The sequence below is a fragment of the Tachysurus vachellii genome, chromosome 1 (assembly GCF_030014155.1).
Source record: "Tachysurus vachellii isolate PV-2020 chromosome 1, HZAU_Pvac_v1, whole genome shotgun sequence".
NCBI classification, from domain to species: Eukaryota; Metazoa; Chordata; class Actinopteri; order Siluriformes; family Bagridae; genus Tachysurus; species Tachysurus vachellii.
Genome location: NC_083460.1, coordinates 31914899 through 31927400, shown reverse-complemented (window position 1 = coordinate 31927400; position 12502 = coordinate 31914899). Strand labels below are relative to the sequence as shown.

The 12502-nt window shown below is 37.9% G+C and overlaps 1 long non-coding RNA gene across 1 annotated transcript; it reads right to left on the bottom strand.

The window, feature by feature from the left end:
• Window positions 1-465: 465 nt before the first annotated feature.
• On the bottom strand, window positions 466-4609 carry LOC132842260 (uncharacterized). The gene is made up of 3 exons (XR_009648012.1): window positions 4543-4609; window positions 1078-1274; window positions 466-533 (listed from the first exon to the last, which is right to left on the bottom strand). It is a non-coding gene; the product is annotated as an uncharacterized LOC132842260 (long non-coding RNA).
• Window positions 4610-12502: the final 7893 nt, after the last annotated feature.

The window sequence follows — 12502 nt, the reverse complement described above, 5'->3', positions numbered from 1 at the left end:
TGACCAGCAGCAACTTGCGTTAAAGTTATGAGCTTGAGATCTGTTTCTGTATGAATGCAACAGCAAGAAAACAGACTGGTGTAAATAACACACACACACACACACACACACACACACACGCACACACACATACACACACATATATATATAAAAGCATGGAGAAATTCAACTGTAAATCAGAAACCAGGTAAATTATATAACACTCCAAACTTCATCATGACTTAATTTTTTTGTACATTTTCCTGAGTGAGTGACTGCAGCCTTGATTACAACATGATTTGAGAACCTGTTTTCATGCGTGTGTGTGTGTGTGTGTGTGTGTGTGTTGGTGGGTTGTTGATAAGCATCTGCTTTCTTGATGGCTCACTAGCACTCAGTTTGCTGAGTGAGTGTACTGTAGGGTGGCGGGATGGAGGGATGGAAGGATGATGTTTGTTTGGAGCAAGGATACGGTCAGGCCACCATGGCTGAGATGCAGAGATGGACAGATGAAAGCGAGCGGCGCTCAAAGAGACACTGCCAGCAGAGAGCACCTGAAGAAACAGAAACACAGAAATATGAAGCGATAAAATCACTTGTTCACCTAGAGAGAGAGAGAGAGAGAGAGAGAGAGAGAGAGAGAGAGAGAGAGAGAGAGAGCTGGGAGGATAGGGTATGGAGAATAAGAAAGGGAAAGAAAATGAAAGAAGGAAGATAAACATGCAGAGTACAGTGAGAGAAGGCCGAGTCAGAGGCGTTTTTGTTCTTTAGGAGAGAGAGAGAGAGAGAGAGAGAGAGAGAGAGAGAGAGAGAGTATAAACGAGAGTAAGTAGAACACTAAAAGACAAAAAAGAGAAGGATGACTGAAGTAGGCAAAAAAGGGTAAAGTGTAATAAGAGAAAGTGAGAGGTGAAGACAGAAGGAAAGAGAAAAGTAACTAAGCAAAGGAGAAAGAGAGCTAGAGATGAGTGAAGAACAGATAAAATTGGAATGATAATAGAGAGATAATAAGATATAACAGAACTGAGATATCAATGAAGAGAAAGAGATAAAGAAAGAAAGTAAATGTTAAAAGAGATCCATCCATCCATTTTCTACCGCTTATCCGGGGCCGGTTCACAGGGGCAGCAGTCTAAGCAGGGACACCCAGACTTCCCTCTCCCCAGACACTTCCTCCAGCTCTTCCGGGGGAATACCGAGGCGTTCCCAGGCCAGCCGAGAGACATAGTCCCTCCAGCGTGTCCTAGGTCTTCCCCAGGGCCTCCTCCCGGTTGGACATGCCCGGAACACCTCCCCTGTTAAAAGAGATGTTAAAAGTAAATGTTTTATTAAAAATAAGTGTGGGGTCTGTGTGTGTGTGTGTGTTTGTGTGTGTGTGTGTGTGTGTGTGTTGGTTATCAGATCTCTCTCTCTGTATCTCTCTCTCTGTTACTGTCTCCCACACAAACACACACAAACACACACACACACATACACACACACAGACACAAACACAAACACACAGAGTGAGGGTGCTCTCAGCCATTAGCAACCATCATTTTAATCAGTGTGGGTGTGTGACTAACACACACCAACAATAGCCTTGAAAGTGTGTAAGATACAAACAGAACCAAAACATACAGCCAGAATGTATATATATATATATATATATATATATATATATATATATATATATATATATATATATATATATATATATATTTCTAGCATTTTTTTTTTTCAGAAAATCTTTTTACTACCCCTTTTTAAATAATATGCAATATATTAGAAAATTCTCTTCAGAAAATATGAATCCTTTGATTATATCATGTTCCTAACAATTAACAACAATGTATGGTGGTGGAGGGCATTTAGTTTTGCACCAGTAGAGCTGCAATGCATTGCTCACTCTGTATCCTATCTAGGGCTTTACTATGTATATCTATGCACTGGACACACACACAAACCCACACACAAACCCACACACACACACACACACACACACACACACACACAGTGGCCAGCACATTCACTAATGGAATTAAAGAAATCTCAGAGTTGGCCAATAGGCATAAAAACCGCTCACAAATTCCTGGTATTAAATTGAGGAGACTGACATTTTTTTCCCCTGAGATTAATTTCAGGCTGACTCGGCTTGTGGTTGTAGCATTGGACTTCTCATGAATTGGTTGTAGTATTTAAAAAAAAAGCCATAAACAGGCTGAGGATTTCAAGGTCATGTTCAATTTACTGTTCCTGTTTTCACACTGCATCTCACTCTCCTGCAGTGGCTGAGTTTTTACAAACTAGCACTTCTACAAACTAGACACATTTTAGACACATTCAACAGTAAAATATATTCAAATCCTGATTCAAAAACTCTGATCACCCCAGAAGATGGTTAATATAAAAAAGGGATGGAAATGAAGTTAGAAAAGCCAGTAAAGATTATCTTGGCAATGACATGCTCAAATCTTCTAGTTTTGACAATTCTCGTTGTGTTACATTGTTGTGGGACATTCTAGTTCTCCTCCAGCAAAGATGAGGCCTACAAGCTCCTCCTTTAGCTAAAGTAAAAAAGTCCAAGCTTCTCCTACCTTACTGAGGCTACAAGCACCAGGAGATCTACTAGATCCAAATTTGACCATTACTACTCCTACAATCGTGGGGCTGCAAGCCCCTACTCATACCATCATGATGCTGCAAACCTGTACTCTTAGCATTCCAAGGGCTACAAGCTCCTACTTCTACAATGGCCAGGCTTCTAAGCATCAAATTTCAGTTACTGTAAGATCTAAAATGTCCTTCTCCTACCATCCTTCAAAGCCTGTAAGATACTAATCTCAGCATTTTGAGGCCTACAAGCATAAAGTTCTGTCTTATTTATTTATTTATTTATTAGCATTGGCCAACATTTAGTAGCATGTTTATGGATCATTTTTACATGAACAGAAAGTAAGCTCCTCTGTGCTCTGTTAGCAAATACCCATGAGGCAGTTGGAAGTCTGTTGTCCCTTGTGTGTGTTTTTTTATCTCATTTTTAACCTCAGATCAGCAGAGGGATTGGCAGAGGAAGTAGGATCGCTAGCTCTCTGTGTGGTCCTGACTGAGTGGGAGTGCAGAATTTTGCCCTGAGCTGCTCACTTCATGCTCCGTTGCCTTTCCTGCCCCTCCTGCACCCTTCACCTCTTCACCTGCTCCCTTCCTCCCCTACCTGTACTCTTCACCTACTTACCTCCGGCCCATTATTTTTTAAATTCTGATCTCAGAACAGCGGCTCTTCCGGTAGCTTGGCTTGTATTCCGGATCTATTTTTGATACACATTTGTTGATTGCAGTGACTTTATCAGCTCAAGAGAAGTTTGTTAGCCAATTTTTAGGTGAGGAATTGCACTGATATATACATTGCTGTTTTTAATGGGTGTAAAAAGTGAATAAATTTCTTACTTAATGTAGGCTATGACAGTTACTCAACATCAGGTACATCAATTAAGTTTGTAAGACAAGTTCATAAGGATGAATAATAAGAACCTGTATTTGTTGTTTATTTATTTTTAACACATTATCTGTTCTATCAATATAACATATTAGGAAGTGGTTACACTCCCAGACTAGATGGAATATCAATTGTATTCTGTCACCATAGTCTGAATCCTGAGGCCTTTGCATCAATGTGACTTTCAGCTTTTTCCCTGTTTTGTAAGTTGCTTTGAATAAGACGTCTGGTAATTGACTAAATGTAAATATAATGTAAATATAAGGAGTCAGGTCAGAAACTGACATCTTCATATCTGACATAAACTAGTATCCTGTCCCGACTCATCCTGTTTCTGCACGATAAACTTTGGTATTTTTTTCTTGTAGCAGTAACAAGCTCTTCTTCAGACTTAATATTAAAATTCATCTATCACATGATCTAATCCGGGTTGTATCATTTTTTTGGTGTGGAAGGTAAAGCATTTGTAGTTCCACTGAGAAATGGTAGTAGTGGACTATATCAGATTAGCAAAACAAGCTAACTGTACTAGCTACATAGATGTACACTTATAGAGGCATCAACAATTTATTTTATTTATAATGTAACAGGATAAGATAGGACCACATTTATTTTTATTTTATTTTTGTGTCAAACAGTAGACAGAAAGTATTTGCAGGTTGAACCTAAAGTTTACCTCAGACCACAATGCATCATAATATTATTTGCTAAATCATTCAAGCCAAGCATTTGAATATGCTGCTTTTTCGTGTCATACCTAATTTACATAAAATTATGAAAAGTTCAATTTAAATGTTGTTTGAAGCTGTTTGTTGCTTATAAGCTTAGAAAATTAAACGCTTAACGGTATCCACTGGATCCAATCACCAGAGACAGATACAGAGTGTGAAAATAGCCATAGTTTCACTCATGTAGGCTCTTGTGTGTGTGTGTGTGTGTGTGTGTGTGTTTGTGTGTGTGCGTGCGTGTGTATGTGTGTGTTTGAGAGAGACAGAGAGAGAGAGAGAGAGAGAGAGAGAGAGAGAGAGAGAGAGAGAGAGATGAATTGTGCATTCTGGGATTTTTAAGCGCTAAGCAAAATGACTCACCAGTTGTCTCTGAGTTGATCAGCGTAATTGAGTTTATGAAGTGCAATCCTAAGCTACTCAGATAGCAGAACCATTTTAAGTGTCTAATCTGAGGCAACTTGCTGAACTTTAGGCCTCAAACGTTCTCATTTACATACGAGTCAGCGTGAATTTCCTGAGCACAGCAGAACCATTATCTGACCTTTGGATAGGCTGGACAAAATGACATCACCCCCTCCTCTCCTGCCCACCATTACATGGGGATTAATCACACATTAAATTACCTGGCGTGTACGCATACATTTCAGTGTCAGCACCAAGACCATTTTTTAATTTTTAAAAAAAAAATCCTCCACAAAGTTGGTAGCAACTACTTTGTAAAAGAAATGAAATCCTTGTAACCGATTGGTTTTGGGACTGATATAGTGACATTCTGCCCGGTTTACTCTTTTCTTTACAGAAAGGAAAGATTAAGACAATCCGTTACAAGCCACCTCGACTTAAAGCAGCAACAGCAAAGAGGATTTCTCGGCTTCTGTCGCTGAGGATGCTGAGGAAACCGACTGTGTTCGTTTTCGTTTTTGCCCACCTTGAAGTGAATTTAAGGACCCTGAAATAAAAAGACATGGCCCGAATGTGACTCTTCATGTTCTCACTTGCACACCTGAGCTTAAAGCTGAGTTTGTCCTGTATCTCATCACAACTACATTTCCCATTAATGCCATATCAAAAAGTGTGGAACATGAATCAAAGCCAGAAATTCACAGGGATCCGTCGTTCTTATCAGCTTATGAAGGATGCTGCCTTTCTTGTTCCTGTTTAAGCTGTTTTTCTGCAAAACGAGTCACCCTGAGTCATGATGTTGCCAGAAGGTAAATATAGGATTTAGGACTTTTATAGTGTAGGGGTTAAATAATAATCACCATGTGATCAGAAGAACAGCACCTCTTCTTTCATGCTGCTCCATAAAAGCAAAAAATACTGAACTAATTTAATGATCTTCATTATGAACAATATCTGCCTGCTGTCAGAAATCACTGATGTACTTATTTACTCCTTGCACACACTCATATGTGTTTATCTCTAAAATGATGAAAGTATGTATTATTTTCTTTTTGAAATCACATGGATACCACAAAACATTCAGGTAACTGTAAAACAGACAGAGGTATATTTGTTGTAAGAGATTTTACCTCATGTGTGTCTTATCAGGTCTGCTTCACTTTACATTATACTGTATGGAAATAATAATCTATGAAATATACCATCCCACTAGCCTCTGTTTTTTCACTCTTGTCATATTACGGAGAAACCGCAATATGTAAATCCGTCTGTCTGTCAGTTACTTTTCAAGGACAAAGGGATGACACTATAGAGTCCTTCCATAAATGTTCAATAAACATTTTTTTTACATAAAGAATTTCTTTTTTTTTTTTTTTTTTTTTAAATCAATCTATGTAGATATTGAATGATGTTTTAATATAAAAACGATAATGTGCTGGAACACGTGCATGAATATAAACCTGTGATTTGCATCTACATTGTCAGAGCTACTGTTATAGAAAATAAATCAACATCATCTGACCAATCAGAAGTGAGAAATAAACAGCACTGTTGTAGAAAGTTCATCAGCAGCCCAATAGTCATTTATACAGTACAAGTGAATTTTGAGTAAAAAAAGCTTTCTATTATAGTCGGAATAGAATCTCTAGTCTTGCTTTGTCGAGGTGGATACGGTTGTGTCAGTGGTTGTAAAGTGGGATCTGATTGGACGTCTCGGCCGGGTGACATCAGCAGCAGTTAGTTTTGTTCACTGTGAGTGATTTATGATCTGAGGGTTATTGCTCAGGACTCAAGGCCTGCTGTTCTTTTAAACATGGTGACAGCTGGGAGGCTCGGCACAGCTTTTACATTCACACACACACACACATACACGCACAGACACTTCATCTATTTAAAGTTGCAAAACAGACAACACAACATCTTGGTTAAAGAAATAAAATACAATCACTTCCACATTTTAGAAAACAACCTATACTGAACAGGAATTTTGTAAAATCTTTCAATTTGATCTATCATGTCTTTATTTTATTTATGCACCCTTCTGGATTGTAAATTGGTCAGAAACATTAGTTACATTCTATTGTAGATCGAATAGTTTGTTTCTATAGTAACAGCTCATTCATTGGGTTTTGTATGACTGACACTACACATACATAGCTTTGAAAGTTTGATACGGTGAAGTTTCCTGTAAGGACACATTGATTTAACATTTATACAAGAAATCTGCAGTGTAATGCTTTTTTTTAACTGCCAGCTATAACTATAAGTTTCTGACATCTTTAATACACAGCAGTTTACAGTTTTTCTGTAACATGATGAGCTGTGTTTTGTTGTTGCTAAAATATTAACTTTAAAAGTGCGAAAAGACAGACTGATATAAGAAAAGCATTATATATAGCTATAAGCATATAAAAGTATGATGCTTCGTTCTATAGTAAATGAAAAATGTATGAAATCAAATAAATATAGTAAATAATGCAAATAATCAACTTTGGTGAGTAACAGTGATTCTGTTTCATCTCACGACCCCATTGCTGATTATTTTACTCAAACAACACTCTACTGAGTGTCCACTCTGCTATTCAAATATAGCCAACTACTTCACTGGTAAGTGAAATTATTCTCCATTCATAAATGTAAACATTTTACAAAGCTGTAAACCCAACGCTGTGTTGATTATTTCCTCTTTTTTTATTCGCTATTATTTCTTGTTTGTAAGATTTCTGTGCAGCACCAGCAGCCTCCCGCTACTCTCCCACTGTGGTGGGATTATGCCGTGGCGATTGGATGAAAAGATAGGCACAATGAGATTTACAATTTACGGCACGCATTGATGAGGAATAAGAAGTTAGAAAAAACACAGAAAGAGACCCTTTGCCAGTCACCACCCACATCTCGTTTATCATGCTCGTTTACGTAGCAGATGGCAGTGCCAAGCTTGCCAGAAAAGCGTGCCAGGCTCACACCAAAAAGCGTCCGGGCTCCTAAAAGAGTCAGCTGCAAGCACATGGCATTAGTGTATAGCTGACCTGTCTGGAAAGTTCCACGCCCGCTGGCGAGGTGTTTGTGTGCCCAGGTGGCCCGCTGGAAATAAATTTTCTTTAGAAGGAGTCAAAGACACTAAAACGGCTTTTGTTTCCAAGACGCTAAGTGTCCAGAAGCCAGAGACTCGCCCCGTACAATTTGTTTTTCCAAAGACGGGATACTGTCACCCTCTCAAAGGCCAACATATGCCACGCTGGAGCTGTACAGGGCCATAAAATCACATTAATGCAGCACCGACCTGAGGAGAATACTCTGCAAAGGACACAGGAGTCATGAGCTAGGACGCATGTTCATAAAGAAGATTCTGTAAACATTTCTGATAGACAGATCTTAAAAAGTTCTTGTTTTCAGACCAGTTTGGACAGAAGTCAAAAGATACACTTTTGTTGTATCTTTCTCATTTGTCATGTGTTCTTTGGATAGTTAAAGTGTTTTAACCTTTCTGAAGGGTTTTTCAAGTTGGAGATCTATTTTGCAAACTCAATGAACAAACACAAAAAATCTTAGTAGTTTAATCTTGTTTAATCTTAGTAGTAGTCCTTTACCTTTATTTATCTGTTTATTAACCCTTTACAGTATCTGTGTACAGTCTAAAAGCTGAAAAGTGTTCATCTTTATTAGCAAACTAAAGATCCTTATCTTAAATAAAACAAAAAAGCATCTAGGTCTGTATGCATCTCAGCTTTGTAAATAGGTTCTATTTGGATTCCACATTCGAAAGACAGCTGTACACTTTACGAATAAACGCTAAGTCATGAATCATTAAAGGTTTTTTCGGTTGTCTCACAGTGATTTCTTTTTTTTTATATGTAAACACAGTACTTTTGAAAAGCTTCAAGGTAGAATTTTTAGCAAACTGAAATCCCTTAAATAAACACTGAGTATTGGTTTCTTCATTAAGTGGTTCTACTGAAAGCTCTGTTTTGAGGGATTGATATATGTGGGGATAGATAGATAGATAGATAGATAGATAGATAGATAGATAGATAGATAGATAGAAGTTATATTTTTATATTATCTATCTTTGTCGGCATTTATATTCTTGTTAATGTTTTGTTAATGTTGCTTTGTCATTTTCAGAAGTTTTTCAGCACTCAGCTGTCAATACATTATTTGTTGGGATTTTCCTTGTAATCTTAGCAAGATGAGGTCATGTCCTGGTCCCTGTCCTCGGCCCTGTCTTTGTCTCAGCTCTGTTTGGCCTTTCAGGCCTGGACCCTGTCGAGCTCGGCGTAGAATCCAGGCAATTATGCTCAGACGGTTTCACAGCACAATCAGCTGTTTTTGCGTGTGTAAATGAGAGCAGTGTATTCTTCCCGAACACAGACGAGCGCACTGTAAACAAAGCGCCTGGTGTTGCTCACGCTGCTGTAATTATCTGCAAGCCGACTGAAGTAAAGAGAATGCACTGTTTTAGAGCCGTGTCGGAGGATTACTGAGTGCAGAAACTAACGCCTGGCAGACCAATCACACCGTGTGTCACATTACTTACACATTTACAACAGGAAGTGGAGATTTATGCCTTATGGCTATTGCTGCATATCCGATCCTCTCTCCACAAATACTCCATATCTCAATTTCAACACACTATTATTTACTTTTATCTTTTCCAAAAAAAAAAGCAGTTGTTCATCATGAAGCTGTTTGTGTAACAGACATCATATCTGTCTGTCTGTCTGTCTGTCTGTCTATGGTCTAGCAGATCTTTAGATTTTGAAAAAAGAAATTGCATTAAATATGAAAATCTCAGATATATCAGGTTAAAACTCATCCTGGACCAACGGTTATATAGTAGACCCTGAGTTCCCTCCATCTGAAGAGGTAATTACACTCATCCGTCCTCAGGCCTTTGTGTCAGTTGTGGGTTTTTGTGCCTCGCCTTCCACCTGCCAGCTGTTCCCTCGCTATAACCCAGATCCCACCACACAATGGCTTCGTTTACTTTACATGAAACTCTCCTTCACCTTCCCAGCATGCACTGCGAAAAAGCCGCGGCGTTCCTAACCTCGTTCCTCTCGGCTAACTCTCAGATGAACTCTTTTCTTTTCTTTAAACACACGGGAAAGCCTGCGAGCGAATTGCTTCGGGCTTTCCTGCCTGTTTGAAGTTATGATGCCTTTTCAGATTCCGCTGAAACTCCTGTCGTGTTTGGAAAGGATTATTTCCGCACAATTGTTTCTTTTTCTTTCAAGCATGTCTCAGTTTATTTTGATCATTTTATGAGCATTAGTGCCAGAATTATACACACATGATTTATAGCTGTTTAGCAAACACATGAATGAAGACAGCTCACTTTAAAGATCATAAGCTAAATAAATTCACACGCAAACTGAATCAATCAGCTACTTGATTTTATGTTAATGTTTGTTTAGTAGATAGTGACAGAGCAATAACAGAAATCTGTCTCACTCTGTCTGTCTGTCTGTCTGTCTGTCTGTATATCTCTCTCACTTTCTCTAACTCTGTCTATCACTGTGTATTTCTTTTTTTAAGCAGCTTTTACAGCATTTAGCAGATGTCTAGCTTTTGCCCTGCATATCTTTGTCAGTCTATCCTGATCTCTTTGACTATCATTCTGTTTATCTCTCCATCTGTCTGTCTGCCTGTCATTCTGGAGAATCTAATCTGTCTACCCACATGACTGTTTGTCTGTTTCTGTTTATTTGGTTGTTTGTCTATCTGTCTATTTGCCAGCCCATTTATGTGTATCATATATTTTTCAGTTTTGTCCCATTGTCTTTCTATTTGTGTTTGTTTGTCTAATTGTGTTTCTTTTTCTGTCTGCCTTTCAGATTGTTTTTTTTTTTGTTATATTTGTCTCTGTTCCTGTCTCTCTGTTTTTTTTGTTTATCTGTGCCTGTCTATCAATCAACCTTTGTATGTCTAACTAACTGTCCATTTTCATTTGTCTCTCTATCGGGATGCCTGTCTTTCTGACTGTTTCTATTGGTCTTCTTCCGTTAATCTGATTCTTTGCCTGCCTGTATACAGTATCTCGCTCCTTCCAGACTTCCTTTTTTGACCAGTCTGCTTGTTTAATTTCTGTCTGTCTGTTTGTCTGTCTGTCTGTCTCCTCTCGCTTACTCTCTCTCTCCAGTGTCCAGTGACACTGGAGGTGTGAAAATATACAGTCTGACAAATGTATTGATAAGGAGGTGGTTGTCCTCAAAGATCACACTGAGTTGGCATCTCCTCTTAGTATGTCCGAATACTTCATGAAGCACAGTCCAACTGGAGCTGATATGTTTCTTGAACTTATCTGAACTTAACTTATCTGAACTTATCTGTTTACCTTACCTGTAAGATGTAATATTACTGTATGAATGTTTTCTCTATATTTGGCTCGATCGCATTTTGTGCCTTTTCTGCCTTAAAAGTAATCATAAACTTTTTTCCCTGGTTCTGTTTGAATAATTTAAGTGTAACACATGTTGACTCATTAACGTCCCCAGGTTGTGTGAGCCTGACCGCCTGACTGTGTTCTTCTGGTCATGTGCTGGAGCACACCAGAGTGTGATGATGAAGTCCTGTGGTGTGAAACATGCTGTTGTCCCCAAATATGTCATGTTTGTGTTTTGTTCATAAACAAACGTAAATTAATATCAGGATGCTGGTTATAGGATTGTGGTTCTACCTCAACTCAGTGCGGTACATACTTTTATAATGATGTTGTTTTTACCATGCAATTAGTGGCACAATGACACAGCAGTGTGTAATACAGTGGAACAACATACACCCTGTTCCAAATGTGTCCAGGACACACTGTTACAATTTCTGGGAGTATTTTATTTATATGTTCTATTTATAAATAAATCAATAATAGCATTACATAACATGAGCTAACTGGGCAGGATTCATATTCACCTATATTTTCTACTACTATTAGCCAGCTAGCTGACATGAGCCAACTGCGAATATTAGTCATCTATCTATTATAAAATAACCTGACAAAGTTTGTTCACTGTTAATACTAGTCAGTCAGATTGATATGAGCTTACTGGTAACATTAACAGGATGGCTAATAAGCAAATCAACATGTATTTATTTAATTGTCAGTAAGCATATTAACATTTTGTTTTTAGTTTAAAAAACTGCCAACATTTCCTGGATAGCTAATATAATTCTAACAATATTTATTCACTGCTAATGCTAGTCAGCAAGCTACCATGTGCTAACCTGATATGATTTCTGACAGGATTTATCAGGTATGTTTTCAGATTTTAATAATCATATTTAATTCTTATTGGTACCATTACCAAACAAACTTGACAAGAGGTTTTTTTTTTTTTTTTTTTTAAATCCCATTAAAGATGTTAATAATCATTGCCACCATTTAGTTCTATCTGACCAGCTCGTAAACATGATGTAACTGCTAACTTTAGCCAGCTGGTTAACGTGAACTAATTATCAATTGATACATTATTGTTACAACTAAACAACTCAAAATTATTGTTGATCATTTATTTATTGATTAGTAATATTATTGATAAAGCTCAAATTATGTCAATTTTGGCAAATAACATCAGTTTAAACATCATAAACACTTTGGGAACATTTTGTTTTTATAAGAAAATGATCTGCTTTACACTGAGGTCACATTACACCACCCTGTCACTGATGCCACATTGTATTATTCCTTAAATATAATATATTGTAATATCATATAACAACTAATTAACAGTTTGTGTTGCGAGATGTTCTTGTCCCTAGCTGACTATAGACAATTTCTTTATGTCTCCAGACGTTTGATGGCACGTGGACGTGTTTAATCACTAACTGAGATCAGACACCCCCTTCCTCATCACACCCACCAACTCACCCACGCACACTCACAGATATTTCTGGAATGTATTATTTTGACTGACAGTCGTCC